The following is a 13,929-nucleotide window of genomic DNA, read 5'->3' as shown; positions in this document are numbered from 1 at the left end:
CGAAGCACGGCCGCGGCCGCCGGACCCCCATCGCGCCAGCGAGGGTCGGTCGGCGGCCGCGGCGCCCGGGTGTCAAAAGTAATGGCTGTCGGAGACACTGCCAGTAAGGAATGGCTCTGTCCGGAACTCCCCGCCAGCCGGAATTTCCAGGATGAGTTTAAATGAACTTTTTGTCCCAAATATGAGAGGGTCGAGCCGGCGGCCACGTTACGGCGTCATTGCCAGCCACGGCGTCGGAAGCAGGACGGACACATCGCCGCGGTGTTGTTCCCGCCACTGACGAGCGCCATCGACACCCGATCACGGTCGGGTCATGGCTCGCTCGCGCCGCATCCTGTGCAAAGCGTAACTGAGGCTGAGCAAGCACGGCGGCATCCGTCCAAACAGTCGGCGACCGCGGGCCATTAGTAGGGGAGCGGCGGCTCACACGGCAGCAGCCGGCGCGCTGCCGAGGTGCGAACTGGCGGAGGAAGTGGCGCCGCCGGCCGATTTGTTCAGGTGGCGCGGCGCGTGTGCCGCCGCCCGTGTTTGGCCGGCTCCCTTCCGGCGGCTGCCGGTCCCTTCCGGCGCCGGCACTTGAAGGGGCGCCGCGCGACAATGCCGCTAAATGATGGGCCGGCGGCGCTGCCGACCCGGCCGGGCCCGGCGGGGGCGCGCGCCCCGGCTGACGGCCGGCCACTTAGACAAAGCGGCGCGGCCGCGCGCCACAATGAAGCCGTGGCGAGCGCGCCGCCGAGCGCCGGCCGTCGCGAAGTCACCCGGGCGAGCGCACGGCAAGAATGCGCCCGCCACAAAGGACAGTCAGCGTGGGGTCGGCCAGCCAGGTGGCCGGACCACACCGGCACCCGGGCGACCCCCCCCCCCCCTCCCGCCGCCGGCGCCACCTGGTCAATCAGCCCGCGCCGGCGCCGATTGTGCCGCCGCCGCGGCGCGTCCGGGAGGTGCGAGGCCGGGTGACATAATCCGACGCGAGTGACGCCGCCGCCGCCACCCGCCGTGATCGAGCACCGCCCGCAGATAAGTCGCTCACTGCAGGACGTGGTGCAGCGCCGGCGCTGCCGTGCAGCCGGCCGCCGTCTAATGGCGCGCCTCGCTCCGACCGTCGCTGATGGATCGGGCGCCGCGCCGCCCTGGACTCGCTGCAAACCGAGAGTGACCTCCGACCTGCGAGGGTGAGCGTCGCGTGCCTCCTCGGAACCCTCGGTGCCCGCGGCTCCCCGCACTCCGCCCGGCGAGTCCGAGGCTGAGCGCAGCGCGCCGTACAAAACACACAAATGAATAAACGGCCTGCACGACCGCGGCCTTGGTCGCCCAGCTCGCGGCGCGCCCGGCCTGCCGCGGAAGCTGTCCGTGCCTCGGTCACGGCCTTCGCCGCGCGGCTCAGTCTTAATTGAGCGTAATTAATGGTTGCACAATGCGCGTCTGACCGATGGGAGTGGCCGATAGCGGTCCGGCCGGGCGCCGCCGCTATGTCAGGTGCCCGACGTCGGTCGGCGGTGTCACATCAGTGGCAGACGCCATTAGCGGCGACCACAGGAGACGGCCTCAGACGAGTTTGGCCGGGCCGCCGGCGGACTATCAGCGGACCACCGGCGGACCACAGGCGGGGCACCAGCGGACCACCGGCGGATCACCGGCGGACGACCGGCGGATCACCAGCGGACCACCGGCAGATCACCAGCGGACCACTGGCAGATCACCAGCGGACCACCGGCAAATCACCGGCGGACCACAGGCGCAGCACAGAGATCACCGGCAGACCAACACTAGACCAATGGCAGACCACCGGGGACATCACAGGCGGGCGAACTGGAGAACAGCGGCAGACCATCGGCAAACCATGGTCGGACCACCGGCAGACCAGCTGGAGACCACAATAGGACCATGGGCGCTCGACGGACGTACTGGCATGCCAGACCACCACCACTGCAGGACATTTTTACTACGGTGTAGCGGACCAAAAGAGGGTCGAGAAGATGTCAGGGCACGTGCTGGGCTGCAGGTGTGCCATGGAACGGCACGTAGCAGGGCGAGGTGTTGGTCAGTGCAGACGCTGCAGACCTGTGTGGTGGCATGGCCTGTATCACTGCATGACAGCCCAGACATAAGTACGAGGGCGCTCGGAGCAATCGCGTAAAACTGAAGCCGCTTCCGCGTGCGTTGGCTGACACCGGGGAATATGCAGGACCATGTCAGGCTGGCAACAGAATGAAGGATATTCGTCATTGGTGCACTTCAACTTCTCAGACATCATACCCAATGTGCATCCCTGATCCGAGCCATGATATCGATAATTTATTTGACGGCTTCTCATGGATTGCATCTAGATGAGCCACAAATATGGCTGCACGTTTGTTGCATCATGTCCAGGTTGTCTGTGGTAAACGTCCGCGACATAGGTTTCAAGGCTCGATGCATACGTCACGCCTGTTCTGTCTTGTTTTACAATTCCTCGCTGCGTATACACGGACAATGGCTGGAGCAATCGTGCGGTTGTGGCAAGGACCGATATCTGCATTACGTGGAGCGACACAATCGTTTTGTTTTATCCAGGATCTGGATTAGATAGTTGGTTAGCTATAAGCAGCCCTGGCCGGTCGGGCTGGAAACTATCCGGGGACATCGGGGTGCCGACCACCGCCGGACAGCCTCTGCCCCGGATGTGACCGCACTGTGTGGGGACATCGGGGTGCCGACCACCGCCGGACAGCCTCTGTCCCGGATGTGACCGCGCTGTGTGGGGACATCGGGGTGCCGACCATCGCCAGACAGCCTCTGCCCCGGATGTGACTGCACTGTGTGGGGACATCGGGGTGCCGACCACCGCCGGACAGCCTCTGTCCCGGATGTGACCGCGCTGTGTGGGGACATCGGGGTGCCGACCATCGCCAGACAGCCTCTGCCCCGGATGTGACCTGCACTGTGTGGGGACATCGGGGTGCCGACCATCGCCGGACAGCCTCTGCCCCGGATGTGGCCGCACTGTGTGGGGACATCGGGGTGCCGACCACCGCCAGACAGCCTCTGCCCCGGATGTCACCGCGCCGTCCGGGGACATCGGGGTGCCGACCATCGCCAGGCAGCCTCTGCCCCGGATGTCACCGCGCCGTCCGGGGACACCGCGGCGCTGGCCGCCGGAACGTGACCACTCAGAGTGCGCGCGCGACGAGGTCACGACCCCCGCAGCCGGACCATCCCTCTGCGGCGACAGGCGGCGTCACCGGGGGTCGAGCGGGGGTCAGCGGCGCGTGTTGTGGCGCGACACGGGCGCGCGCCGGGGGGCCGGAGACAGGTCACCGCCCTCCCGCATGCAGAGCTGCGCCGTTCGCCAGCAGGCAGTCCATACCCGCATAAAATACATATTAAAACTTTGTCACATGCCGATGGATTAGGGTAGCGGCGGTCGCCGCCGCCTGGGAAAGGTCACCGCGCCCCGGCGGGGCGCCGGCCCGCCCCGGGACACCGCCGGCTCGATTCCGTCATTGTCTGCGGCGCGCAGGGTGATGAGCCGAGCGGCGGGCATTTAAACCACGCGGCACGCGGCGTGCGACTGTGCCGCGCCCCGGGAGCCACGCCGGCCACGATGCGACGCAAATATGCGGCGCTGAGTAAACACCGCGTGCGCCAATTTGTGTGGGAAAGCCGGTGGCGCGCCGCCGGACGTGGCCCAGCCGGGCCCATCGTGGAGAGGCGCGCGCTGTAGCACGTCTCCCGGGCGCGCTCTCACGACCGGCGCGATGAATCATGCTCGCGAGAGGGTCTGAGTGGATTAGCGCGGCACACCCGCCACGGTTTTGGTATTAATGAGGGTAGTTGACTTCTGAAGTGTTTGGAGTTTTCTATGCCTGAAGTTCATTTTTCTCATGAGGCTTGAAGGCAGGCGCTTAGTCATCGGGCCGTCTTTGTTTTGTGAGAGGATGGAAGAGGTTTATTCTAACTTGCCTGCATGAGCGCAGTAAATTTAGTCCGTTATTGATGCCCAGCATGAGTTACAGTCACCCACAAATCAACTCATTGGTCGTGACCTTAATCAAAACTGGCAAACAGCCACTTAGTTACGCCACTTCCTTTTTCGAGCACGATACCGCACCTCTCTCCTCACTGCACGGCAATGAGACACCATAATTCGCTGCTAACAATCACAACACGGCGATATATCTTGATAAGTACACACCGCTTACAATACGCAAACAAGATGAGCCGAAATTGACCAATGGGGAGCCAGAGCGCGGATCCGGGCGCACGACACGACGCTAACACGGGCCGCGCCTGCAAATCACCGACAGCGATGAGGAATCACCGGCTCCGCACCGAACGCAATCAATCGTCGTCTCGGGCCGGCGCGTCTTGTCTGGTGCCGAGCTGCCGCTGAGCTACACGCCGCGGTCCTGCGCGGCTCGTCCTGCGCTGCACCGCCCGCGGCCGGCTCCGGGCTCCCGCTGGTGGGAGAGGTCAAGCCCCAGGCCGCCAGGTCACGCGCTGGTCTGTGCTGGCCCCGGCCCGAGGACGCTCCAGCGCTGCTTGGAGGGATGCATAGGGGACCGTGGACGCTCATAAACCAGATCAGGGCTTTAGGCCATTTCCAGGAGCTTCGCCGGGACGGACCCGACTGGACGCCTGAAGGACAAAGCCACTAAATTGCCTTCATGAAAGAACGCCTCCTAATCTGAACTGCCAAGTGAACAGACGGAAATCGAATATCGCTTCAGCCACGAGCTTTGCAAAAAAGACATAAACGGCTTTCATCGGGTGCGACGTTTGAATTGTGATGATGGCGACTTCATCGGGTGCGACGCTGCTGACGGCGCAGCGGCCCCTGACCAGGACGCCTGACAACCCGCGGAAGCGTCCTCTGGGGTGGGCCGACACCCGACCACTGCTCCACCAGACCCACACCCCAGCAGCCAAACGGCTGGCAATTACGGCAGTCCGGGACCACCCGCCCAGTCGTGCCCGCTCCCCACGCCCTTCCGACGCGGTGCGGCCGGCGCAAAATAAGCCCCCCTTACGCTGCCGGGAACGGCGCGATAATCCGCGCCGGATTGGGGCGGCTCAACAGTCCATCAGGCTCCTATTGCGGCCAGGGGACAGCGGCGCTGGACGTGGGAGGTGGCCGGCGGCCAGGTCGGCTCTCTGGCTGCGCGGTGGGTCCTGCCCCCTACCCCGCCCCCGCGCCTGAGGTCGGCTAGCTGGGACGAGTCTAGCCAGCCGTCCCTGACGAGTTAGGGAACAGTGTTTGTCTCGCTTGTTTATTTTTTGTGTTATTTTCTCTGTCTATATACAGGTTGTATGCCTACGCACTTCAACCGCGGCTGGCTGTTTTAATCTATATCCCTCCCTTCATCCCTCCTTTCTCTCTTCCTTCCTTCCCACCCGCCCCCTCTCTTTCACGGCTCTTCTTAACGCCTATTTTCCCCCTCACTCCCCCTGATCTCGGTCTGGACACATGGCGCATGGCCGATCTCCGCCGCTCGTTTCGGTGGCACGGGCGACCCCGCCGCACAAAGGCGTCCGTGACAGTTTGAGTTTTGCGCAGGTGGCAGCGGCTCCTTAGCTCACGCTCGGCCGTGGTTGGCGCCTTTTTACTGTATCTGCGTCCGGCCCTTATCGGGAGATTAGCCTTCCCGCCCTTTTTCACCACATACCGCCTGATTATTGGCTGACGCTCAGAGAATACGTGACATGAAAGGACCGCGCTGATCCAGATTACTTATTGACGTGTCTTTGATTGAAGCATTCGGTCGCGCACAAGAACTGTCCCAATCAAATTTCACAGGAATGTCGTCTGGCGGCGGCGCGGTGGCCGCCGCGTCCGGCTGCTGCGCCCGCGGCGGATGGCCGCTCCCACGCCGGAAACTCGCTGTGATCAGTCGGGTCAGGTCAGCCCGGTCACATCAGCTCGGTCACATCAGCTGGGTCAGGTCAGCCCGGTCAGGTCAGCCTGGTCAGGTCAGCCCGGTCAAGTCAACCCGGTCAGGTCAACCCGGTCACGTCAGCCCGGTCAGGTCAGCCTGGCCACGTCAGCCCGGTCGGGTAAGCCCGGTCGGGTCAGCCCGGTCAGGTCACTTGGGTCAGATCAGCCAGGTCAGGTTAGCCGTATGGATCCTCCACGGCCGTCAGATCTGATGGATATTTATGATATGGTATGGAATGACAGTGGTGCAAAAGACGCCTGGCAGTCATGAGAGGGAACCTTAACACGCGTCTGGGTGGCCGGTTGGATGCCCATCGCTCGGGTGGGGGTCAGCCTTACCCTCTGAAATCCCAGTAACTAAGAGGGCTACATACATCAAATTTACAGGTTGTATTAGCTTGTACGTAACTTACTTAGGTCAAATTTTGAGGATCCTGGGTGGAGATCTTCGGGTCAAATAAGGTCAAACAAGGTCAAATTTTAATTTGGTCCCCCAAGTGCCCGGAAACCTAGATTCATGTTCTAAGTAAAATATCATATGCTCATTCAAGGTCAGTGACCTTGTTTGACATTTTTAAGGTCATGGTGATCAAAATCATACAAGACTGTTTTGAGCTTTGCATCTGAATAAGCGACAAAGAATACGCTAGGCAGTATGTTCCTAAAACGAAATGTTGACCTGGGTTATTTTATGCCAGAGTCCTATTCTGACCTTTAAAAAGTTCATGGAGGATGTCTAATGCGGTTCCTGTCATCCATAAACTATAAATGCGCGCCAGAAACTACCCCATAAAGCGAACGCGGAAGTAGTACAACAGATTGGTTTTGACCTTGGTCTGACCTTCATGCCTGACCCTAGGTCGATGCAATTTGGTTATTCAATTGTTGTGTTGCGTAAGAAAGCATCTCAGGAACACATGGCTCCGTCTAACACTCCGTTGTTCCATCGGATTAAGCGATTCCCTAAAAACTGACCTCGCTAAATCCATGGCCTGCTTTTGACCTGCCGTAGGTCAGCGACCTTACAAGGTACGCTAAAATTTTTGAGACCACATGATCTGCTATTTAGTTGTTTACAGATATGCAAAATTTGGCGAGGCTACGCCACGCCGTTCGAACACCACTCCAGAAAAACCCTCTGGAGGGGGAATTTGACTCCCACCCGCGCGCGTGTTAATAATGCATTGGTCTCACGTAACTGAGAGTAAAGGTAGATAACAGGATGCCCAAGTCATGACCAAGGGGAGGTCCCAACACAACCCAGTCGATGACTTGGTCATATAAAAAATTGGGTGGGGTTGGGGCCGTTACATGACAGGAAGTCTTTGTCCGAATAAGATGGTGTCCCATTTATGTCTAAAGCTTCATGGACAAGAACAGGCCTCAATAACGAAAGGATGCTGCGTGACGGGCAGCCGACGTGCGGCAGGAGGCCTCAGTCATGACCGATAGGCCCCCTCCTTCCAGTGTAGACATCTGAGATGGCTCAGATCCGTGGCACGACAGCAGGCTCCCGTCAGGATGAGTTTTGGCATGATTCGGCAGATTAAAACGTCATATTTGCTCCAAGAAGAGGCCCTTTTCACGACTAGTAGTAGGCTCCTGACGCGGCTAAGAGGAGACTCTTTTTTCAGGGCCTCGCAATATGGCGTGTGCAAGATTTGAGAATGGGTAATGGCACTGCAATCGAAATCGAAATCGAAATCGTTTAATCGAAAAGACAGGGCGCTGAGGGTATGCAAAATTTCAAGCATGGCTATCACCACACCACATGCTTCCAATCGCATCGTTTTTTTGTGCGCGTACCCCGAATTTGTATTGTCAACACTATTCACACACAAATTATTGCCTATACAAATTAAATTAGGGGAGGGACACGTGTCCCTTACTCCCTCTCCCTTTATTACGCCTCCGCTTGTCCTAATCGGGTGGTGGCCCTAGGAATACAAGGGCAGTCATGCAGTAATGCGGGCGTCAGCAATGCAATGCTGTGCTATTGTGTAGATCTGCTCGCACGCTGGATTACACTAAAACACAGTGTCTGACACCATGTTGACTATGCGTCTCCACATCCATTTGCTGATTGGTTCATCTGCGCTTCATAGGACTGACTGGTGAATTTGTATGTAATAAAGCAGAATTTATTTCGCCATGGTCGGCGTTCGCAGGAAATGCACGCATGCTTAAGCAAGTATTGCAGTGTAAAACAGCCGCAGACATAATAGCCAAACACCATCACAATGTATAGAGACGCTTCGTTCAGCCGGAGGAAGCTTGCTTCATGCCGGAGGCCCAATATGAACACTGGCCTGCCCCTCCCCCCCCCCCCCGAATCTCATGGCGCCCGCCCTGCGTTTCATAAAACAGGGTACGACGAAATGCATCAAAAAGTATGAATATCGTAACAATTCAGGCGTAGAGGGCGGTCACGTGTAGGGAGGGCCCTTTTTACTGCGAGGTCCCTAACCTTGCAAAGGCCCTGATGACAAGTATGTCCCACCCATCAGTGGGTTTGTGGCGCCGCCCCCGGTCGATGAGGTCAGCTCGGTCAGGTCAAGTCGGTCAGGTCAGTTTGATTTGTGCACCTCGATCAGGTTTGCCAGGTCGGGTCAGCTCGATTGGGTCGATCTCGTCAGGTCACTGAGTCAGGTCAGTTTGTTCAGGTTAGCTTGGCCAGGTCAGGTCAGCTCGGTGACGTCATCTCGGCTTGCGATCCCAGGTGACCCCACCGTCTGGGGAGCGGGTCACTCAGGCCGAGGTCGCGGTACCGAACAAGACGGTTCGTATCGCTGCCGACCATAGTGACATTCAAGGTTACAAAAATCAAGCTTTTTTAATTATAATATTGAAATTAAGGTATATCAAGATATGCTATGCCTAATGCTATTAAATATCAATGGGAATTTGATGTTAAGTGGAGCCATCATAACAATCATTTTCTGGAGGGCGTACATGAGAACGTCACAATTGTTGAGGAAACGAACCTGATTCGAACGAACGCTCACCTGCTTCATACCGTGCTGTTGGTGTATAGCTAATTTTCTAAAACATTGGGATGCGACCGCACCCCAAAACAGTGTAGTTCAGCTCATGACTGCAGCCGGGCGGCCGGCAAGCAGCCTCACTTGACGACCAAGAAGTGTAATGTTCACGGCGGTCCTGGGGTCAATACCCAGCTCTTCCTCAACCTGGCGATCTTAACCAGACCGTCCACAGATTGGTAGTGTATTGGTAGCAGCGCATCCGCGCGAGGCGTAACGTTTACTAACCGCGCGCGCGATCAGCAGAAGCTGAACACAACGGTGACGCTGTGACAAAAAGCGCCGCGGCTTCTAACCCCAAAAAGCAGGCATTCCCGACATCTGAGTTTCCTAGCGCTTTGTCAAGTGCATGCATCTTCGCAGATGTGCTTTCCAAACGCATACAGCAGCATTAAGGACGTGCCTGGTTACACAGCCCCACTGCAAACGGAGCGTCAGAAATGCACGTAAACCTTGAACAGCCATCTAAATGTCAATATTTGATTTTTGCTGACGTCAAGCACATGCCTGCAAGCGGAACCCGACGCCATTGCCAGTAGCTCCACGCGTCCCTTCCCTGACCGCTCAGCCACCCAAAATGCTAATTAATCGTCACGCAGCACAATTGAAAAGAAACCTGCATTACGTTTGACTGACACCCAGCGGTGGTTGATAAGGCTGAAGGTAACCGTGACTAGCATAGGTATGCCGCAATGTCCCGCCGGTAATGCACCATGACGGAAGGCGGGCTGCCACCTGCAACAAGGCAGCCGCCACCAGAATGGCTGCCGTCTCTCGCTAGACGCCGGGCCGGCAGCGCGCTGGTCAGAGGCCGTCTCGCCGCCGGCCCGCGTGAAGGCGACGTGAGGGCTGTGGGCTGGTGTCCACATGAGGTGGCGGTAGGGCATTCCTTTGGAATATATCATTGGTTTCGGAATATATCATTGGTTTCGGAACAGATCATTACCTTCGGAATAAATCATTGGGGCCTGGAAAATTCTATGGTAAGAACGCTTCGGGCCTCGGTCACATGGGGTAACAATCTAGCAGTAACAATCTAATCTAGTAACAATCTAATGTGATTGGTAACTGTCATCATGGTGATGTGCAGAAGTTAAGGAAACCCTGGAACGGTGCCAGCTTTGATTATTTATTCTTCGTACATTTGCGTGCGCAAATATATGTTGTGCTTAGAGGTTTTCAATTTCATTATCGTATATTGCTTTGTGGTAGCAGCAATTAAGTAATTTGCGTTTTACGGCAATTTCATAAAAACACATGGATTAGGTCCACAGCAAGGCAAAACAAGAATGGCACGCAGTTTTAGAGGTTCGCAGGCAGAGTCAATCAACAGTGCTTACCGGGTGAAACTATTGCTCGTGCGCATGGATGGGGCTGCCACGACATGATTTGTTGACTGTTTTGCGGTGGTGTGTCGCCAAGTTTTGGTGATTTTGCTAAAATAGTAACTGTACCGAGGCAAACATTGGAGGTTCGGATGAAGAACTATTCAAAGACATATAAAGCTCTAGCCATGGGCATGCGCTAGAAAACTGTCGCTACTCAAGGAGGCACAGACATGTAGTTCATGACTGGCCTGAGTCAGAGATCATACACATGATGCTACCGCTGATACCCATTGAGCTCTTGCATTGTCGCTGAGCTACTAAAATCACTCCTCTCCGTTCCAAATTTAAAGTCTAGAGTTCTAACCACATCGCTTTTCGTACACTATATCCGGGTTATAATTTTGATGGACTCGTGCATCACAGCAACGCCGAACTGAGCAGAACCGAGGCCTCGAGGTGGCTTCAGTCAGCTGAGCCTAAACCACCCAAACAAGATCTCACGGCGACCCACACTGGAGCGGGACCCCTGGTCTGTCGAGAAATCTCCAGCCACGACGCGTGCCCATATCGCCCGGCTCCTCTGTCAAAACAAATAAATAGGCGGCGTTCACCTATCGGGTGCCATCATCGTTCGGCGTCATAACTCATGCCGCACCGCCACCAGACACGGCACAGCCGGCCTAACACGGACAGGAAGCCGTGGGCGCCCAAAAGTCGCGCAAAGTGGGACACTGGGACACCCCGAGTCGGTGTTCATCAGTGGTAGATGGAGTCCATGCGCGAAACCAGCAGCCGCACTGCGCATGCGCTTTTAGGATGGCGCCGAGCATCAGAGCTGGCCAGTGCCCGCCGCCTATCAACCCCGCTCTCTGTCACTATGGAAATGCTGCCTATGAGCCCTGCTGGTGGCCATTTTATGCGGCTGGAAGATCGGAGCGGCACGGTCACGTTTGCGCTTGATAGCCCATAGCCGGTGGAAAGAGCTCCCCACTCTATTCATGGATTCGACGGCCACAAGGAACGGCCATTAATTCTAATTCGAAACCGGCTCGACTCACGCGTTTACGACTGATTGGTTCACACGAGCAGTGGCCCACGGTATATTATTGTGCGGGATCCGGGGGGTCATTATAATAATCCTTGTACAGGGACCGGCGGTCCACAGTAGGTCCTTGTATGGGACCGGTGGTGTCCGAGACCGACCCTTGCACGGGGACCGTTGGTCAAGGACGGACCCTCGCTGTTCTATTTCTAGGACCCGCATCCAGTGGCTATCTGTCTCCGGAGTCCGAGGTCCACGACAGGTCCCGTGCGGGGTCCTTCAACCCACGGCCGACACCCATGTCGGATCCACCGCTCCAGCAACTGACTGAAGTGCAGAGTCTACAGTCTCGCAACCGACTCTTGAGCGGGATCCACGCACACGCGACGGACCCTTACGAGGTTTCCATCACCACACGACTGACTCCTGTGTGAGCGCACGGTACCAACAACCGACTTCTGTGCTGGATCCTCCGCTACCACACGACGGACTCCCGGGCGGGATCCGTGTGACCCGTGTGATTCGTGTGAGCGTACGCAGCCGACTCCTGTGTTGGATCCGCGCACCCACGAATGGCTTCCGTGCTGGATCCTCGGCTACTACACGACGGACTCCCGGACGGGATGCGCCGCCACAGGGCTGACTCCCGCGCGGGCCCAGCTGCGCACCGCAATAAACCATCAGTAAATCTTGCGGCGCGACCGTCGCTTGAATACGGCCGCTGACGAGCCCTTCTGGAGAGCACACACAGACCGGGGGTCGTCCAATTAAATCAAGCAGGCGCCCGGCGCGGCCCGGGAGGGGTACGCTGCGCTGCCGGCCGCTGCAGGGGCGGCGCCTCTGATCTGCAGGCGACGGCGGCCGGCCACCGCAGCCTCCGCCGGCCTGGCCCAGCGGGGCACCGGCGGAGGTGCCTGCAGCACCGTCGGACCTGCAGCCGCGCCGAATCTGGCGCGGCAGCGGCGGCGCGCCGGCGCGCCGGCTGCCGTCAGGCCGGCGGTCGGCGCACCGCCAGACCCGCACGCCGACACCATGATGCATATTCACCGCCCGTGAGCGCCACCGATAAATATCTCATAAATACGCGGGTAGATTGTCTCTGCTGTTCCTTGGCGAACCCGTGCTCCACAAATATGCGCGATAAAATCGCCCCTCTTGACTGTCGGCCGCCTCATATTCATTCTCAAATGGTTTATGTTGTCCGTCTTCCGAGTGTGGCCTTTCAAAGCCGCAGGGGATCGCGGTGATCAGAAAATCTATTCACGGCTTTTGTGTGGACCATTTTGAGCTTGATTTAGTCGTCTATCTGACTGCGCGCCGGCGCTGCAATAAATACACCTCCACTTGAGCCCCAAATTCTAAAATACGGTTATGAGTGTGCGGCAGGCGCAGCCAGTCGCTTTTTGTCGCAGCCAGCAGAGCGGCTATCTACAGATTTTTATTTGTGACAATTTACGGGCGTGACATTTGCTCTCTCTCGGTGCGCCGGAGATGTTTGAGGAGTTACTGCGTTCTGAGACGGCAGTGACGGAGACAAAAACGACCGCGACGGCTCATGCCCCAGCCCATAACGACTGAGCTACGGCCCGGGCCCTTCGTCTAATGGCAACAACCACTCCCCCCGGAAAACACTCCGCAAACCCGTAAACCGAGCCGCCTCACGACTTCAGCGGTGCTTCAGCGCTGCAAACCCTTGGGCAAGTGGCCGGCAGTTTTTGGTTCTGGTCAAGCGCACTTGCTGTCAGCTCAAGGGCCTGCAAAAGGGAGGAATGGGAGAGGGCGGGAATGAGTGCCTCTCTGGTCGGCAGCTGACTTTGGTCTCGAGAGTGGGCAGCCGCCTCGGCCGTCAAAACAAGCCCGTATGCATCTCCGTGATCTGAATAGAGGGCTTTGGTCGCCGGTCCCACAACAAGGTTCTTTCCACGTCATTTCGGTGGCTCGCTGCCTCTTTCAATGATAGATGCGCGTGATAAGAACACGCGCGTGTTGTTCAGCAGCGACGAATCGGTTACGATTCACGGTATACTGCGACCCTCACGGCTCGTCACAAACGTGCAGACACTGGACGGGTTAAACCCTTGCGCTTCCGGGCAGCGATTCCATCAAATGACAGAACATCAATCGTGCAGTGTGGATTGACGACGAGCAATGTGCGTTTTGGCTGATGACTTCGAACAGGAGTGTTTCAGTGTGTTCCAGTTCGACGTAGAACGTATACCTTGTGACAGCGGGTTGCCACCCAATGCCTGGCAACCCTCTCAGGCTCCGGTTCGAGCGAGTTTGCTGTATGAAAAGCAGATGCCGGTCGTTGAAAGCACATACATGAATGGAAGTAGGTATGAAGTCAAGCGTGGTAGCAATTTCATATAGGATAGGGACAAAAGCAAGACTTTCTTCCCAGAAATATGTGGCATGGGCGAGAAACAGGCGCAAACAGGTGGGCTATGCCCTCCCTGTCCCTTTACAGTTTCGATTATGATTGACCTTAATTCTATGTGAATGCGTAGAAAGAAAAGACTTGCTATGAAATTTGCATTAAATCCCCTCACCCCACGCACACACAACTTCGTGCGATGTCTCTGCGTCTTTTGACTTGGGACTTCT

The sequence above is a fragment of the Pollicipes pollicipes genome, unplaced genomic scaffold, assembly GCF_011947565.3.
Source record: "Pollicipes pollicipes isolate AB1234 unplaced genomic scaffold, Ppol_2.1 Scaffold_6686;HRSCAF=7923_pilon_pilon_pilon, whole genome shotgun sequence".
Classification (NCBI taxonomy): domain Eukaryota; kingdom Metazoa; phylum Arthropoda; class Thecostraca; order Pollicipedomorpha; family Pollicipedidae; genus Pollicipes; species Pollicipes pollicipes.
The sequence above is the reverse complement of the archived record's forward strand: the minus strand, read 5'-3'. Positions refer to the sequence as shown.